The 21,044-nt window shown below is 34.0% G+C and overlaps 2 protein-coding genes across 3 annotated transcripts in view; one reads left to right on the top strand and one right to left on the bottom strand.

Annotated features, from left to right (window-relative positions):
* The window catches only part of LOC135221957 (sodium-dependent noradrenaline transporter-like), a 399,359-nt gene that overhangs the window by 167,364 nt on the left and 210,951 nt on the right, over window positions 1-21,044 (bottom strand). The gene's annotated exons all lie outside the window — the stretch shown is intronic.
* Window positions 1-21,044, top strand: part of LOC135221958 (uncharacterized) — a 208,473-nt gene that overhangs the window by 97,530 nt on the left and 89,899 nt on the right. Inside the window, exon 2 of the mRNA XM_064260014.1 lies at window positions 2,370-2,490. The gene's annotated coding sequence lies outside the window, so the exon portion shown is untranslated. The remainder of the gene's footprint in view (window positions 1-2,369; window positions 2,491-21,044) is intronic.

Here is a 21,044-nt window from a genome sequence, read left to right as displayed (position 1 = left end):
GTTTCATTAATTCGTTTCTTAATGGTATCTCACCAACACGATAAAGATTTCAAAACCTAAACCACCTAAGCCACGACTTTTGAAAGATATTATCTTTTATGTCACATATAGCACTCTAGATTTATATATATGCTTCTTATCTCCAAGCGATCTCTTCATAAATTATTTCTCTTTATTTTCTAGTCACCTGGATCCTCATACAAAAATACACACACACACACACACACACACACACACACACACATATATATATATATATATATATATATATATATATATATATATATATATATACATACATCCATACATACATACATACATACACACACACACACACATATATATTATATATAATATATATATATATATATATATATATATATATATATATATATATTTAAAAGTCAAGCGTTATAATCCTAATATCCTCGAGTTGTAATATACATTTCTCACGCTTTCCAGAGCTCCGGATGTAGACAGACTAAAATACAGTATTTAAAGCAATATTGTGCGCTAGTTGCGCCATTCTCTTCCCCTCCTGTGTTGCATTTTGCATATCATTTCTCAATTATTTCAGCATATGATTTTGGAAGACTTCCTCTCATTTCAACTTCATTTCTCAGCTAGACTTATCCTCTTTGCCTCCATCTCATGATTTAAAACCTTCGTTTTAGAACAGAAAATACAAGAAGAGGTTGTTGTGCCCCTTTCAGCTGAACTGTTCGGTTTATGAAATGTGACATTTGTGTGTTTACATATATATATTATATATATATATATATAATATATATATATATATATATATATATATATATATATATATATATATATATATATATATATATAGTAGGTATGTGTTCGTGTAATATCATTCTAATAGAGGAAACCTATTCAGATGGAACAAGCCCAAGGAGGCCACTGACTTGAAATTCAAGATTCCAAAGAATATGCTGTTCATGAGGAAGAATCAAGAGGAACAGGAAGTAAAGGGAAATACAGAAAGAAAAGATACCACTTATTAAAATAAAAAAAAAATATATATTAATATATACTGATAAAAATGTATTAAAATGTAATAGTGTATATATACATATATATATACATATTTAGATAATATATACATATATACATAATATACACACACACACACACACACATATATATATATATATATATATATATATATATATATATATATATATACTTCATCTAATTCATCGCTAACGCTTGCTGACAACACTTCGATATCACCTGTGTATCCTCTCACAAGTCTTCTCAACTCTCATTTTCCTGTTATTCAATCAGTTATTCGTATTGACCTCTCCAGTGCAGCCTTTCGTCAAATGAACTTTATTCTCGCAACTTGCGATTTACTCGAGTTAATGTCAGTCTCTTTGTCGGTACCTCCAACTCCGCGAACGTAATCTCCAGCCATCAGCGCAACTGTTTCCCCATTTGGGTGAAGGATTAGAATAATGGAATCATATAGATTTAAATCGTCCTCTGGGTTTACTGATCTGTTCAATTCAAACACTTGACTTCATGCAACTGGACTCTGGCCCCGGTGACAATCAGCAAGAGGAGTTACATTCTAAAAGATTAAAAGATTATAATAAATGCACAGTTATGAATAAGATGACGACTCCCTGTTCTAAAATATCAGTTTTCAGTCAAGATTTTCCGAGATTCGCCTTGATATTCACTTACAGACAATAATTGTTCTGGTGACAACGAAGACTAATGGATACCGGTTAACCGACTAGCGAGCGACCTTGTATTGATCTAACGAGGAGAAAAGAACTGGTCTGGGAAATGCGTCGTAGATCTCAAACAAGGTTGGGTCCTTTGAAGAGATTGTTCGAGAGACTTTTATATTTCTTGCTTTAATATTATTGCCTGTGGTGATGACACTTTAGCTAAAAGCCTTGGGATGTTTTATAATGACCAGAATACCAAATCCATTTCCAATCCCTCACGCTCCAATTACGAACATGAATAACTTCTACCCCTTAGGCTTAGGGGGACAGCGCCGCCAATGGCAGGCATTACTTGGGGTTTTATGCAGTCCCTTCAGCGCCTGGCTCCAATCCCTTTCATTCCTTCAACTGTACCCCAGTTCATATTCCCTCTCTTCCATCTTACTTTCCACCCTCTGTTACCAATTGTTTCAAAATGCCACTGCGAAGTTTCCCTCTTCTTACACCTTTCAAACCTTTCGAGTATCAATTTTGCTTTCGGAGCTGCATGGCCTCATGGGTCCCAGAGCTTGGCCTTGGGCCAAAATCCTATTTTCCATTCCATAATTAACTTCTAATCATGCCAGACGCTTCCTCCCTCACTAACGTCTTTTTCTCGTCGTTTCTTTTCAGTTCTATTACGTGATTTTAGCCTTGACGTTATAGCAGTCGCTGCAGTTCCGAGGCGGCGAAGAGAAAGCGGTCCACGACAGCGTCCTCATCGGAGAGGATCGGTATCACCATCATTACTCAGGTAAGGTGAACGGAAAATAGAATTGCGGCCAAAATCTAATCGCTGGGACCTATGAGGTTATTCAGCGCTGAAACGAGAATTGAGAGTGAAGGAGGAAAACCTCGCAATTGCATTTATAGGATTCAACTTTTAGAAGAAGGTGAAAGGTAAGATGGAAAAAATTGAATATGAAAGGAAGTAAAGTATAAGGAACGAAAGGGGTTGCAGCTAAGGGCCGAAGGCACGCTGCGAAGAACTTTAAGTAATACCTACAGTGCACCACGTGACGTGGCACTGAGGGCACTACCCCCCTACGGGAATTACTCAGGTAAGGAACAGGTTCCGAGTAGGACTAAGGGATAATGACGGTGAATTTCCTGTTGCCAGGCTGTTTATTTTTTCCGTGAATGTGTATTCTTTAGGAAAAGAACTACATTGAGATTCTTTCACTATTCCACCTGAATACCGAATGAATTTCGTGGAATTGTTCCCATAACTACGACCCCTGTCTTACTGTGAATCAGCTCAGGTTTATGTTGTCTCATATTCCATTCCGTTTAGCTTTCGTACTTCGCAGGAAATTTATCAGGTCAAATCTGCAAGCATTGGTAATTTTCTTTTCCATAGCAAAAGACTGCCGTGATTCCAGCCCTTGACTAAAACCACCTTGCATGAATTTTCTTGGGACATGGGACGTACAACATCATAGCCTTAAGTGCCTGTCACATAGCGTCAAAATCCGTTTCATCGAGAAACCGCGGAGACACATTGCCTATAATGCATTCAATCTGGATATAACGTAGGGACGTGCACCCTCAGGGTGCTATATCATACTTTTGGTACCATCGATAGCTTTTTCAATTATTCAGAGATGAGAGGAGAAGAAGGAAGCTGGTTTTGGGTTCACTGTCATTTTATTAATGAAACCATTATACTTCAATTCTATTACATTAAGATATATTATTGTAATAATTCATAAATGAGCAAATTTTTTAGTATTATATTATTACTTTACAATATTGTTATATTAATACAGGGTGTAACACGAGTTTGTGCAAATATTTTGGGAAATGAAAAAGTGAGTTGGGTATATCTTAGTTTAGCTATACCACTGAACTGATTAACAGCTCTCCTAGGGCTGACCCCAAGGATTAGATATGTTTACGTGGCTAGGAACCAATTGGTCGCCTAGCGACGGGACCTGCAGCTTATTGTGGGATCCGAACCACATTATATCGAGAAATTTATCTCTATCACCAGAAATAAATTCCTCTGATTCCGCGTTAGCCCAGCCGAGAATCGAACTTCGAACCACCGGATTGGTTGCCGAGTGCGAAAACCACTCGTCCAACGAGGAACTAGAGAAATGAAACGAAAGAAAAAGTCTTTCTGAGCAGAAAATGATCCATAAACTTGCATTTTAAGCTTCATTTGTTGATGGGGTGGAATTTGAAAATAACTTTTATCATTAAGCAGGCAAGTAAGATGGCGTATAGGGATGTCGGAGTGAGTGGTCAGAGGGATATGGGGGGAGGGGGATGGAGTGGATTAGTTCACTTGCTACTCTGAACAGTCGCTTTTCCGCCAAGATAAGTGAGTGTATCTGGGTTACAGATGTCAAATTCCGGATTCATTTTGGGAATAAAGAATTGGAGACAATACCTTACCATTCCAGTAATGTGGAATATGCAGATAATATGTTTATTTATGGCCTTTGCAACAGTTTCATGTCTAGATTACACGGTAGTGAACTCCACTGTTGTATTTTAAAAAAAATCGGCGATTAGGCCTATGTGAATACAATACCTCCAAACCAAATGTATTCTTTAGATACTGAACAAAGGGGAAAAATACAAATATCATTGAAACCACTTCTCTCTCCGTCAATAGCATTCACTGGACTCCGATAAAAGAAAGAAAAGCAACCCTAATGGAATAGCAATCCATCAAAGATAGGCCTATTCACTGAATACAGATAAAAAATTTAAAACGTATTATCAATATCTCTCTTTCTCCATCAAAAGTATCCATCACACACCAGTCATAGAAAAAACACGCATCTGTGAAAACGCTTTCTTCTCTGTTACATTAAAAGATTGTGAACATTATGGAAAATTTACTTTCTTCATTCTTTCCTGTCAAAGACAGCCTAGTCATACAGTAATCGAAAGAGGTAAAAAAAGCTGATATTGTTCAAAGTGCAGCATCATCCCTAACCACAATCCCCTGTCATCATGAATAATTCATGATTGCTATCACTATCTATCATTCAGCATAGGTGTAGGCCTAGTCCTGACTCCTAATTCAACAATTCCGTGACGAGGCTACAGGACAGAGTGCGCTTGAATTCCATGACCAAAGGCGAAACATTTACATTATTTCCTTCATACTTAAGAGCTAATCATTAACATTAATTACATAAAAGTCTGTTCAACTGTGATTTACAATAGAAAACCACAATTCAAAAGGCTACCAATTGAGTTGCCTAACGCACTTCATCAATAACGGCCCCCCTCCCCACACACACACATCCCTGCTTACTCACTTCGACACTCCATACGCACCAGCTTACTTGTCAGTTTAATGATAACACTTATTTTTAAAAATTCACCTCACAGACAAAGGAAGCCTTAAAATGCATATGTTTATAGAACATTTTATGTTCAGAAAGATTTTTTCTTTCATTTCCCAAAATATTTGCATAAACTCGTGTTACACCCGATATTAATATAATAATATTGCAACGTAATAATATAATACCATACAATATTCCTCATTTATAAATTAAAATAATATAGAGTAATGTAATAAAATAACAAATATAATGGTTCTGCTTATAGTACCCAAGATCGTTCCTTAGACTTTTGCTGTAAAAGTATTAGACACTAGTTCTCATTTCTACCTATTTTAATTATATTTTGGTCTATGGATATTTCATATTGTTGAAGCTTGCATTTATATTTGTTTTGTGGGAATATGTTGTCATTGATTAGCTTGTAATAATTATCATTATAATAATTCAGTTGAACCCTATTCATATGGAATAGCCTGCAAGGGCCACTAACTTGAATTTAAACTTCCAAGCTCCTTATATGGTGTTCAGTTGAAAGAAACTGCAGAAGAGAAAGGGAAATTCAGAAAGAGGAAATCAGTTGCTATAAATCAAAGACAAATTATTATTGATAACAATAATATAGACAAATTTACTTATATAACAAAGATTACACCGAAATTACAGCCGGGAACTGTGTTTCATCCTTTAAACTCTGTATTAAAATTCTACTTAAGTAAATACTCATTCTGAACCTGGACTATTTTATGATCAAGGACAATTTCTTATTCCACTCTTTCAAAAACCCTGATTGCATCGCATCTTCTTCGTTGGATCATTTCCTTTCCTTTCGTTATTATATTTTTCTTTCCTATCTTTGTATCGTGCAGCCTTGCTTCCCCTCGAGAATAACGCGGCACGTTGAAAGATGGTTCACTTTTTTCCCGGGAGTAATCCGCATCATGCAATCTCGCAGAGTAAAGGAAGCCCTGATCGTTGTGTCAGGAAAACTTATATCTACTTATGAGGGGCGCCATCACGCACGGCCAGAGGGCGCGCCGCTTGTAACTAGTTCAGCTCCATGTAGTAGGCTTTTCATTCCTTTTGTCGAAAGGGGTTCTAGCGTTAGAATGTTGCTCGTCTGGTCTGAAATGGCCAGAAGTTCTCTCAAAGGCACGTAACAAGAACGTCTAGATAATGATTCGACTTTCCTGGAAGAGACAGAGAATCTTATAAATGTCTTGTCTCCTGGCAACACCGAATATTTTCTCCTTTCCTTTCCTTTCCTCTTCGACTTTCTTGTTATTATCCTCTGCGTATCCTCGAAAATTTCTCTTAATCTTGAGTTAATCATTTAGGTCGCAGGCTCGTGGCCAATTAAATGCAGATTTTTGTAAGTCAGTCTTCTTCTATGTCTTAAAGACATTCGATCGCTCATTTTACTGCAAAAGCTGCCTTTCTCAAATTGATCTGTACCGTCAGCAGTACAAATTCATTCATGCTTCAATTAAACGTTGCAGTGATATATGTATATGTATGTACGCATGTATGTATGTTTGTATATATATATATATATATATGTATATATATATGTATATTATATATATATATATATATATATAAATGAAAAATATGATATATGTAGATATATATATATATGTAGATATATATATGTATATATATAATATATATTATATATATATATATATAGATATTATATATAATATGTAAATGTAAAAATATATATATGTATATATATACATGCACACATATGTAAATATGCTATATATTGCTCATGTGTATACGACATAAGGAAGAACAGAAAAAATATTTTATTAGACGGGCAGTACCTTGGTTTTGCAAAGGACCACTATTATTATTTATGAAGAAATCTTGAAATCTGTAGTTCGTAGAGTTCCGGTTAAGGAATGTTATGCTTTGGAAGTATACGGTAAATCATATAAAAATGCGGCCGCTCTTGTCTGGTTTCTATAACCCTTGTGGTTGATTCATGCTGTCAGTCTTGTTATCAGAGCAGTTTCGAGCGCGCAAGCGCACGCACACGCACACATATAGATATGTGCGTGTGTGTTTGTATGTATGCAAACTATGTATGTATGTATTTATACCATTATAATATATATATTATTATATAATATATATACAATAAACAAAATTTTAATCTACTATATTGTTATATATATAGATAATAATATATTATAATATATATATATATATATAAACATACATATACCCACATAAAATTAAATTCATATATATAAAAATAGACTATTTCATAATATATATAAACATACCTACATATATATATATCATATAATATATATATATATATAATATAAATATTATAATAGATATATATATATAAACATATATATATATATTAACAACAACATCGTACTATAATAATATTAAAATATTATCATAAATATATATATATATATATATATATATTATTTTAATTTAATATAATTATATATATATATTATATATAGTATACACATTTATAGATGAATTTGTATTTCGGTGTATGCATTTCTATGTATGGGTGCATCTTTAAATGTTTGTACTTATATGCGTGAATGGTGGATGTGTAAATGGAAATGTATGACATTACCTACTTGCATTCATGATGAAGTTGGAACACAAACAAAGGAACTCACTAGCGCTGAGAACGGGAAACATTACTGATTAAGCAAAGCTAATGCGATAAATAAATGGAAGTAGTAGCAATGTTTGCAATTTGTCTTTATGACAGGAGCACTTTTCCTAATAACTGTTTATTGTAGACTTACACTCTTCATTAACGAATGCCTCGTTCCCTTCTAAAATATTAGGAATAATTCTTATATATTACATTTATTGTTTCTTTCCAACAAGCTGGGGAATTTCCGGAAATTACAATAAATCCCCCTTGGCTTATTTCAATTAGAACTTGACACTGCATAGAAGAATATTGTTTTTGCAATATTTTCATTATATCGAGAGGAAGGTTTCTTCTTCCTGACAATATATTCATTCTTTTGTATACATGTATATGAACTTATCCGCCATGTGACAGTATCGCATTTAAACTCTTTTATCTTTTATAAATCCATAATCATTGAAGAATATATAATGTAATTACCCCTGAAATTGAAGTAAATACGGTCCATGTTTGGAATGAACGAACATGCAAGCAGATGTATGCCAAGATACATAGTGAGGTTCAACTTCTGATTCTGACGGAATTGAATCAAATAAAAAATGTCGGATGCCAGGAAAGTGATCCAGACATCGTTTGTCTCCTCTCCTGAAAACGACTTTTTCCTAAGCAAAATCTGTCAGTTTCTGTTTCTTGGTTGCAAACGTACTGCGCGTCAGAACAAAAACATCAGCCTAAATCGTATTCTGAATAGGTTCTTTGTCATCAAATAGCAATGTCATAAGGAAGAATATTTAACATAACGGTATGTAAGTATCGACTTATTCAACAGGCCATGGAGTTTACACATTACTAGTTTCTGTAGACCACGAGGCCTGCATCTTTTTTTCAGGTATATTTTGCCTAAAATTTAGATATCTTTTATGCTCCTGGAAAACCAAACCGATTACGTGTATGGAAAAGAAGCGTTTAGAGAAGAAAGCATACATAAAGTATGATTTTAGCTAAATATTCAATCTAGTTGGGTCCATAAGTACACATCGAAATAAGTTTCATAGGGGAAGAAGCCAGCACGCACTCTTGCTTCTTAAAGTCACAAGTTGAAGAGGCAAAAAAAAAAAAAAAAGGTGGGGGGAGGGGGGGGGGACTATAATTGAAAACTCAATATAAGTAGGGTTGAAACGCCAGCTATGAAACATCCCAAGTAGGTTTTGCATATTCCGTTAATGGGATTCTACAATTTTTATGTGAACGTGTGAGTGTGGAATGCATGCAACCACTAAAGAAAAAAAATATTAGAAGTAAAATCTCCAGTTATTACAAAATCACGTAAACACAAAAATAAAAATCAGTTCTGAGCAACGACGCCGATACTCATTTCCAGTTTCCTTAATGGTAGCGTAGACTCGACTTTTATTGTTATCTACAGTGGACACGCATTTTTACGGATTAAACGAAAACGCTCATTACTTCGCCTCACGGAATTCACCCAAATGAAATGGCCATGCTCGAAATTAGGTATGGAGCATTACAGAAGTTCAGAGCATAGTCACATTCAGATGAAAATAATTTTGTAACTGTATACAGAAAATTAGAAAAAACCCAATCCCTCTCTGTTTATATATATATATAATATATTGATTATGTCTATATATTATATAAATAGTAATATATAATATTATATAATTATATACATATGTATTATGTGTACACACACACACACCACCCACACAACACACACGGACACACACACAACACACATATATATATATATGATATATATATAGATATATATATATATATATATAATATATATATATGTGTGTGTGTTGTGTGTGTGTATATATATATATATATATATATATATATATATATATATATATATATATATATAGTTTGTGTGTGGCATATGTCTGTGAGATTTCGTAACCTTATTTGGCTTTTGTATTTATGTACTTACGGTATTAATATACTACTTTTTTTTATTATGTTTGCTTATTCAGTTGGTATCCCGCATATTAATGACGTTTTCTATTGCCACTTGTCTGAAAACCTCTTTCTCTTCTACTACATAACGAGGCTTCTATTCCGCCTGAAAATTACTTTTGGGTCACTAATTTGAATTCATGAAGAATGTCCCGTTTCTGTGCCTTCAGAATTAACTTCCTGTGCAAAAAACTCTGGCAATATCAGTCCCTACGAATGCCTACAAAGAGTACTGGTCAGTGCCCCACTCACCCCAACCACGCATGCACTCTTTTTGCTCTTGGATGTTTAAACTCTCTCTTTCTATCAACTGTCACAACCCATCTAGCCATCATTCATTGGGTCTCACTCTCCTTCCCCCGGAAACATGTACCGTTAAATCACTCAGCACAACTAACCTTTCTCTTCACCGAACTTAATTTTCTTAAATAATCTTTGACCAATTCAATTGAATTCTTTCATTAATTCCATGGTAATCCTCACATTAATGTTCAACTCTTTCTAATATATATATATATATATATATATATATATATATATATATATATATATATATATATATATATATGTTTTCCACAAATTAGTAAAGATAGTTTCGCTCATACTGAATATTAGGCTAATGAATGTAGTTAATGCATTACGGAAGGATTTGTAAAGATTATATATATATATATATATATATATATATATATATATATATATATATATATATATATACTTACAAATATGTTTATTAATTCTTCCGTAATGCATTAACAACATTCATTAGCCTGGTATTCAATATGAACGTAACTATCTTTACTAATATGTGTAAAACATTCGAATCTGGTCATGTGATTTGCTCACTAACACAGCTGTCACATTAGTCAGCGTCTGTCCGGATCATTAGTGTTATTGATGAAAGGTTATTTGTAAATGTAATTAGGTTTTTACTTTTTCAAAAAGATTTGGAAGGACTTGTGAAATGTTTACCCGCACTAGATAAAAGAAAATATCCTGTTTTAATACAGAATATCCACATTCTCTGAAAGGATATCCTGCGTAATACTTTAATACTTATCTGAAGTGACAATTTTATGCAAAATGCGTGGCAGCAGTAAGCTTCAGCCGATCTCATTTCAATGTCGCTTCTCTGTCTCTCGAGGTCATTAATTTGTTCTCAGTGACACTTCGGTGTTAAGTAATTAAAATTGCGTCGAGACATTACCATTCGTCACGCATGAACACAATAGCATTTTTGCTGATGCTGTAGCTTTGACATTCAAGCTACCAAAATACAAATGAAGGGGAAAGAAATCGAGATCTACTACATTATTAGTCTACATTACGAAAGACGTTTTTCAACGTAGGGTTGTCAGTGGTCAACGTAGGTTATCAGTGGTTAAACCCTCTTTGTGTGTACGTGAAACAATATGTATAAATATTTATTTAACCCACATAAACAAACTATATATATATATATATATATATATATATATATATATATATATATATATATATATATATTATATGTGTGTGTGTGTGTGTGTTTGTGTTGCTGATGTGAGATGAGAAATAATACTCGTCTCCCGCTGATCCCCTAAACTGGCTTTTTCTCGTAAGGATTCCCTATCACACAAAGAGTGGTTCAGTTAATCACAGCTGTCCAACAAATGACAATACAGGCCAGTTTCCTCCGCAACTTAGGCAATGGGTTGAAACTCAGTTTAGAAATGAAGCTGAGAAGAAAAAAGACGAGTGTTTGTGCCCACCATCAACAGTGCCTGAGAATCCAAGTGTACCGCGAATTTCTGATCTCATTGTGATCGTAGAGAGAAACCCCTGCTTATAATGCCTTCTTCACCTCATTGCCTTTGGGAGGAGAATTGAATATGTCTAGCATATCTGGGTCCACTCCTTTCATCCTTTCTGTGATTGAGTGAATAAAGTGTTGGCCTAGAAATGAACAGGACAGCGCTTCAAATCCTCAGCCTTTATCATCTAATTCAAGGGTAGATGACCAGCTTGTAATACAGTATTTATTATTATCATGAAATTAAACAGTCCCCCTCTGGCAGAAAGGTAAAAAAAAGAAAATCAACTGAAGGAAGGCAGATCTCTCATTACAACACGATACCGCTACAGGACAATTACCCCCGAGGACAACTACCCCAAAGGACAACTACCCCCTAGGATAATTACTCCCCGCAGACAATTACCCCCTTTCGGAATTCAACAATAGGAGTTAAAAGAATTTATTTTTTTTTTATAAAAGTAATCAATAAAAAAAAGTTTCCAATAGATTGGTAAAAGGATTTAGTAGGTCGATAAGCATTTTTGTAATTTAGCTTCTAATTTCAACAATGGTCGTTAAAATTAGTTGTGATGTTAACCACTCTTATAATAGTTATAGTTTACCACAGCCAAAAATTTTCAAATGAGCTTTTACTCCCAACTACTTTTCTTATTCTCTGTTTTACACAAGTTACATCCCAAAAGAAATATGGAATTTATCAAAAGTGAAAGAGGAAAAGAAAAGCTAGTGTATGAAGGATACGGAGCTATGAATATTCGGTCTCAGAAAACTTGGTCTCAAAGCTACATTGAATACTAATGACTTAAAATGATAAAAAATAACATAAAATCCTTTAACACTGTTTCAAAAACACAAAGTGAAACTAAAAATGTTTATTAAAGATTAATTCAGACATAACATTTATTCTAAGCATACAAAAATACTAAAATATTTTCATAGAGAAGACAACGAAAACTGGGTCTCGGAAAATTCGGTTTCACAGTATTTAGCTCACTGAAATTGAGCTGTTTGTTCGGTGATCTTTGATTTTCTTAACAAAACTATCTGTTATATTACAATGATAGTTAAAGTGTTAAGCCTAATTTACTGGAAGTTTATGTTTTCTCCATGTCCTGAAAAAAGAAGAGGCACTCACATAAACAAAAATTTGACATGTGCAGATGGGAGAAAGGCCAAGTAAAAAAAAAAAGAAAATATGAAAAAACGTGACAACCGCATTGAGACGTTAGTAGAAACGTATGATGAAGCAACCAGACTGAATCTTTTTAAGCTAATGCTTTTAGCTTAAAGTTTTTTTAAACGATATATGATGAAGAAAAATGTCAACTTATTGTTTTACTGAGCTTTTACTGAATTTTCAAGAGCTGTTGTCTTTTAAGATTAGTTTTTAAAAAGATATATGATAAATAAAAATGTTAACTTATTGTTTTGTTGAACTTTTACTGAATTTTGCAGAGCTATTGCTCTTCGCTTAAAGTTTTTATTTTATTAAATATATATGATGAATAAAAATGTTAACTTATCGTTTTACTGAACTTATACGCTTAGCACTCTACGTACAAATGTATCATGTAATGTGATTACACTAAAAAATTAAGAAATTGCCTTTAGCTCTATGATCTTTGAAAACTGAAGTGATTTATAGAAATTCTAACACTAGTATTGCTTTATATGTTTTCCCTTTACCATCTTATAAACACATCATGAAACGTAAAATCACTAAGCAAACTAAATGGTTCGTATGCCAAGCACAATAACCTGAGACCGAATTTTCCAGACCGAGTTTTCTGAGACCGAATTTTCTGGTTACTGAAGGGTACCTGTATGCTAAGCAAAAGGGTTTAGCCAACAGTGTTGTGTCCTGTGAGTGTGAGGAGCGTAGAAGTAAACGAACCTGCAAAGCTAAAGTCAAAGTGGATAGCCGAAGAAACACGGTTGCTGGTCGAATGTATGACCAAACTCATGGACCGGATGCAACAAAATTTGAAGCTGCTCGAACTCTACAAAATATGAACATGAAAGCAGTCAGTACAGAGGAAACGGCACACCAAATAATTAGTGAAGCATGTTCACGAGTCACTGCAGGAGTAGGTGCAAAACTGCCCGGGGTCCATCATATACGACGCAACATTAGACGTCAAAGGCAGCAAACGTGCGATTCAAGACCATCACCACAAAGTGCGCAAGAATTGGGTGAGCGACCCAACCGCTGCCTTCTACTTGCAAACCCCCGAATGAGATTTGCATAGCTCAGGCCTCACCAGCCGAGTCCTGGCTGAACTATAGCAAGACAGCTGTGGACGCTGTCTCAACACCTCGCTCCTAATTTTTTTTCTAAAGCGTGTCAGTGGATTTATATGTACAGCATCTCCTTTGTGTTTATACGTGTAAGCTTTCATGAGTGTAAAAATGAACGTTTCTCATCTTTTACGATAAAAGGCACTATGCAAACAATAGATCTTCAGCGATTCTATAAAAAACTAAACTCGTTCCCGAAAGATAAAATATTTTAAGAAAATAACAATCGCTATCCAGCGTCTACAAGCATTTGCAAAACTGAAATGATAAACCCCTACAAAAGCAAATGTTTTGAAAATTTCTACAACTTCCATGTTTACCTTATGTGATGCCAATTTGGGAAGGGAACTGGGGCGGCCAATATCATAAAAACTCGACAAAGTATGAAAGAAAAGAAACTGGGCCGAGAATACTGGGGCGGGTTTGTCTCGTAAAACACTCAATCAGGTCAGGGAGGCTCTGCGAGTTCCTCTGTGCATGCCGTTGTGATATGAAGGCACCAGACGTGAAATGTCTATTATGGCGGACTGCACGTTATTGTGGAAGCATGCGCTGTGTTGCCCTACTCAGAGAAATGCTAAAGGATGTATTCGTTTTCTTTTTCCTCTTCGGTGCGTTTCCTGAGCTGTTACGAATTCATATATGTATCCAGTATTTAAAGGTTAATATGCTAATACTGAAGGGCTGTCAGTTATATGTTAACTGTAGGGATTTAGACTTTTAATAGTTTTTCATATGTTTTTACCGGAGAATAGAAAGCCTTGAAATAGTACATCAACAAAATGGATTAAAGGTTACTTATATTATTTTTTTTTACTACAAGTAGAATATGGCAGTGCGAAATTAATACATTTAATTTGACGAGATAGGCACGCGGAAGTTAAACTGGATGCGTAAATTAGAGTAAACGGGTAAAAAATTCGCCGAAGAATCGACTTTTCTGTCCGGTGGTGGCCTCAGCCACGGCCCATAAAACTCTTAGTCGCGGCTTAAGAAACTCAGCCACGGTCCGGTGATGACCTATGTTGTTGGTACCAGAAGTATGATTATGGCTAAGTTTAACCTAAAATAAAATAAAAACTACTGAGGCTAGAGGGCTCTAGTTTGGCATGTTTGATGATTGGAGGGTGGATGATCAACATATCAATTTGCAGCCCTCTAGCCTCAGTAGATTTTAAGGTCTGAGGGCGGACGGACAGACAAGGCCGGCACAATAGTTTTCTTTTACAGAAAACTAAAATAGCCACTTAACTGTGCTTTTATGGTGTATCAGTATTGTTCAGGGTGACGTTAACTTTCTGTGATATGCTTGTAATATTGGGAAAAGAAATTTTTCGCCTGCCATAAGTATAATCGATAATCGTAAAATTATTTGTATATAAATATATGTTATGTATATGTATATGTATATGTATATGTATATATATATATATATATATATATATATATATATATATATATATATATATACATAGTCACAATGCCTCTTACCTTGTCAAATTCTTTGCTCTTTTGAGCAAAGAATTTGAGAAGTTAAGAGGGCATTGTGGCTATCACATTTAACATATGTATCTGGTAAACTGACCAGTAGGTTCTATACACACACACACTACATATATATACATACATATATATATATATATATATATATATATATACATATGATATATATAATATATAAGTCAAATGCCTCTTAAACCTTGTCAAAAATTCTTTCTCTTTTGAGCAAAGAATTAGAGAAGTTAAGACGGGCATTGTGGCTACACATTTACATAGTAGCCCCTGGTAAAAACTGAACCAGTAGGTCTATCACCACACACACCATATAATAATATATCCATAATAATATATATATTATATATATAAATATATAATATAATATAATATTAATATATAATTACAATTACATAACATACATAGCATATACATATATATATATAATATATATAATATATATATATATATATATAATATATACTATATATATATATATATCTCACAATAAATCTTTTTTCCTCGAAGGATGGATCAGAGGGTAAATTAACTCTTTCGAAAGAGGTTCTAGCCCCACGTCCGTTTTTCTCAACACCAGCAGACTCTGGTGTCCATTTACAGCTGGAATCGAACCACGGGCCTAGCAAATTGTGACAAGAGAGGTGTAATAGTACTCGGAATACATAACTGTATTCGAAATTACCTTTGCCATGCAATGACCGCGTAAATTCTCCACTGAAATTCTCGTGAAAATCCTAATACAAATGAAATGCAGAATTTCTTCCTTCCTTCGAAGAGAATCATACTTGTTTATTTCATATTTATACTTATTCTACTTCATTTTAATGTAGCATCCAAAAACTTCTTAACCTACAGAGTGTTATAATGGAAAACTTTGAATGTATAGAGCGTTATAATGAAGAAGAAAAAGTCTCCACCAAAGAGAAACTTTACTATATAGTCTTAGGCAAAAGACTTTTCTTTCGGAAGAAGGTAATGACATTTTCCTCACAAGTGCCAATTTTCTTAGTTATTGGGAGAGCTGGAGAGTTTCCCGATAATTGTTCAGAGGGCTGAGTTAACTTTATGTATATAAGAAACTCGTGATTTGTACCAACTTTTCTAAGAATCTAGTTCGTTGTAGTATTATAACAACTTGCTAATGATTTCTGGATACAGACACATCTCTATATAATTACATATATATATATGTGTGTGTGTGTATGCATTTAAACACACACACATATAAAATATATAATATATATATATATATATGTGTGTGTGTGTGTGTGTGTGTGTGTGTGTATGTATGTATATATATATATATATATATATATATATATATATATATATATATATATATATATATATATATATATATATATATAAGTCATATCACATTACCGTGATTCATATACACACTCGAGCTTGCGGTGGTGGAGTGGGTAAATAGTTTCACTGGCGTCCTGGATTTGTTTGGTGTCCTGGGTCCGCGCCCAGGCGCCGACAATTCTATTATCGCCTAATAAAAATTCCCCTTCGGTTAAACATATATGAAATTCGATATTAAAGGACATTTATAGCTCGATGTATATATATATATATATATATATATATATATATATATATATATATATATATATATATATATATATATATTCACAGTCATGGGTGACCCATTGCGCAATAAACTCATACAACATTAAGTGTTACATACTTTTATACATGAGGCTCAGAATCAACAAACACGTCAAACAAACACCTTGCACTATTCACCCTCATCTCATTTGTACTCTCTCGCTTCCATGATGTGTAAGCCCTTCTTTTTCAATACCTCTGTCGTGCTACCTATCCACAAAAGTTTTTAGTCCTTCTTGTCCTCTTCCTTTCTAACACATCTTAATTACATTCTCTTTTCAGCAAACTTTTATCCTCCCGTTTTCCGACGTGACCAGACCACCGCAGAACAGGTTCATCCATTCGCTTATGCTAACCTTTTTACCTCTTCTACATATCCTCTCATTTCTCATCCTAAAGTCCCTCTGACACCTCATTCCCAGTACAAACAACTCACCTACCCTTAATCTTGTCCTCATGTACACTTTCAACTTTCTCCTGTTGTATACTCTGTCAAACTCTCGCTTGTATATGTAGTTTCTCGTCATAATCTCCAGTTATACACATGCATCACTCATTCAACATTCCAATCGCAATTCATTATCCTATCCTACTTTTCCCTTACATTCAATTTTTATTTTGACTTCTCATACCACCCTATCCATAAAGATGGTTCAACATCCCTTGAGAAATTACACACTTTTGTTTCAGACCCCTCTCTACATATTCTAGTAAATCTTTTCTTCTAACGTAGAACATTTTGATTGCTCTCCAAAAACATATCTTCTATGCCATGTCTTTGCTAACTACTTATACTTTCTACCTTTAGTTTCAAATTTCTTACTTATTGTTTCAAAACAAACACTTGTTCCACACACCGTTCTTCATATTCAACCTGCAACCTTCTACCTTATATGTAAGGGGTCCTAAAGAGTGATATGTAATGCTTTGTGATAAACGAATGATCGATCTAAGTGTTATTTCACTGTTTGGTTATGAGTTTGATTCTAATTTTGGTCTAAAACTAATGTTGTTCTCCATTCGTGCTTTCATTAGCAAGAGACTTTCTAATTTTATGGTACATTATTTATCCCGTTTTATGTTTTATAAATATTTACTTTAAGGCCTAACTTAATACTTTTGTCCTCAATTTGTAACAAGACTTTTCAACGCATGATGCCATCTATCTAATGCAAACAACAAGAACATAATACACATGAATGAAAATCTGTCTCTAAGGTAGAATGAGGTAGTTAACCTTTACTTAATGAATAGCATCATATTTTCTCGAAAGATATATTGCTTGAGAACGTCTACTTGTCCCTTCTTCTACAGCTTGAGGTTGTTCACTTGCCTCAGCTACAGCTCGAGAACGTCTACTTGTCCCTTCTTCTGCAGCTTGAGGATGTCCACTTGCCTCTTCTTCTGCGGCTTGAGACCTTCTACTTGCCTCTTCCTCACAAGAACCACGAATCTCCTTCAACGTCAGCTTTTCTGAACTGTAGTTAATCGTTAGAAGTCCCTGGAGCACCGTAAGAGGAACTATGCTCGACTCAACTAAGGTAAAAAAGAATTCATTACAGAAAGATAGTTTAATTCTTCCTTCTTGAATCCCCTGACTATCTCTCTCTCACCCAAAAATTTCAGAATCACTTAATGGCATTTAATATTTTGGGGGGATACTTTAATAGTATTCTTACTGATTTACCGTGTGCCCTACGATGAAAGTTCGACTAATCAAGATAGGAAAAAAAAGAACTAGACTATATTATCAACCGTATTTTATTTTTCGTTTTCTTTTTCCTAACAAGTCGTTGCTTGCAGAAAAACCTGCTTGCCTGCCTGGAAAACTGCTGTTGCCCCGGCATTTAAGTATAAAGGATAATACGTAGATTTACTTTTCTTTCTAATCTCTCTTTTTAAGATATACTGTAAAAGGTTAATATAAATACGTCGAGAATAGATTACTCTCTCTGTAAATATGTATTGATATATATATATATATATATATATATGATATATATATATATATATTATATACACGTATAGTATATGTATGTTTGTATGTATAAGGTTAATATAAATACGTCTAGAGTAGATTACTCTCTCTGTATATAAATTTTCATATATATATATATACATATATATATATGTATATGTATATATATATATATATATATATATATATATATATATATATATATATATATGAGGGGAGAGAGAGTTTGAGGTAAATAAAATAGAGAAAGACGTATTTGTATTAATCTGACGTACCTTTAAAGGAGACGTCTGAATGAATGAAAGCTAAAGCTACCAACCATTTATACTCTAAGTTGGGTTATATATTATATATCATATATAGATATATATATATATATATATATATATATATATATATATATATATATGTTACGGCCATTATGCAAAAGGACTAAAATTCGTGTCATTTTGAAAATGACCTAAATTTCTCAACATTTTGCAACACGACCAAGATTTTGGTCAGTTTACAAAATAAACAGTATTATTGTTGGTCCGTTTACAAAATCTCCATACAGCAAGCAGCCAGTTGGAAAAAAAGCTTGTCATTCACTTCTGCAAATCATCTCTTATAATATTGTTTCATTTACTGGTTCATTTACTCGTTTCCCACTACGGGTAATTGTACTGTATAATTGTCGATCATTCACTTATTACTCCCCCGCCCCCAATCTCTCTCTCCACAAGTGTTTAAAAAACTCTGTTTTATGCAACAGCAGATGCAAATGCAGTGCCTCTTGCTCTAACAAGGTCGACACACAAATACATTAAACTTTGATGTATTTTGTAATCTATTTTCTTTAATGTATTGTACATACACTTATGTTTATCATTTACTTTCTTTCAACTAGTTACTTGCTAAAACTTTATACGTTTTGATGTATTTGAAAGTTGTATTTCCTGAAAATTAATAAAATTAGTTATGTTCACTACGTTTTATCATTCCCTCGCTTTTTTTTCCATCTGGCTGCTTGCTGTTTGGACATTTTGTAAACTGACCAAAATCTTGGTCGTTTTGCAATGTGACCAAGTATTTGGTCCTTTTGCATAATGACCGGCAATTTTGTAAAATGACCGTAACACACACACATACACACACACGCACACACACACACACACACACACATATATATATATATATATATATATATATATATATATATATATATATATATATATATATATATATATATATATATATATATATATGTATAGAGAGAGAGAGAGAGAAGACGGAGAGGAGGAGACGAGGGAGGAGAGAGGGAAGAGAGTGTATATGCCTGTAACTACTGATTGCAATAATAGAAGCAGATCCCGTGCACCCTTTGGTAATGGGTGAGGAACCAGAGTTGCGTGTGACGGCTCCCATTACTCTGTCCGGGAGAAGGGGTAGGTAGACTTTGAAAGGGTACTTTGGAGACGTATAAACTTGTCTGCTGGACAATTTGACCTTACGCTCTGTTATTATTCGCTAATATACTCTGTTGTTGTTCGCTAATCTTGGCTTTTTATCGTAGCCAAAAGTTTCGAATATTCATGGCAGCCTTGTAGGGTGAATCTGGAAACAAGGTCTTATACTTTCTTCTGGTTGATGTCTGAAAAATGAATTTATACTCAGAAAACTTAATAATGCATATTTTCTGACTTCTTATCGCGTGCTTTGTTTGTTTATGATCATTACTGTAGAGCCAACCATTCATTATCATGATTCCTTGACAATACGTCTAACGATCATTGGAGGCCACAGACCACAGGGAGTAAGAAACGAATTTGTTTGACAGAGCAAAAATAAAAGAAAATAGAAAATGTTAAACCATTAATGAAGTATAACCAAAAAAGCAAGAAAACCAGTGGGGAGTATGTATTCTTCATGCTGAAAAAAAAAACCAAGTGTGACCTAAATAATACAACTGTAAACTCAAAGGACACATCCTAACCGTATCTATATAGCCCCCCTATCCTAACTGACCCGTGGGTGCAGCGTCCTGCCGAATACTACATGAGCAGCCGGGCCCTCCCTCCCGCCCCACTTCCTACAATACCACACCACACGCTTTGACCTTCAACTCTATTTCTTACTTTATCCTGACAGCATTATTGTAACAATAATTTAAGCTTCATATTGTGATCGGTTT

The sequence above is a fragment of the Macrobrachium nipponense genome, chromosome 3 (genome assembly GCF_015104395.2).
Source record: "Macrobrachium nipponense isolate FS-2020 chromosome 3, ASM1510439v2, whole genome shotgun sequence".
Taxonomy (NCBI): domain Eukaryota; kingdom Metazoa; phylum Arthropoda; class Malacostraca; order Decapoda; family Palaemonidae; genus Macrobrachium; species Macrobrachium nipponense.
The sequence above is the reverse complement of the archived record's forward strand: the minus strand, read 5'-3'. Positions and strand labels throughout refer to the sequence as shown.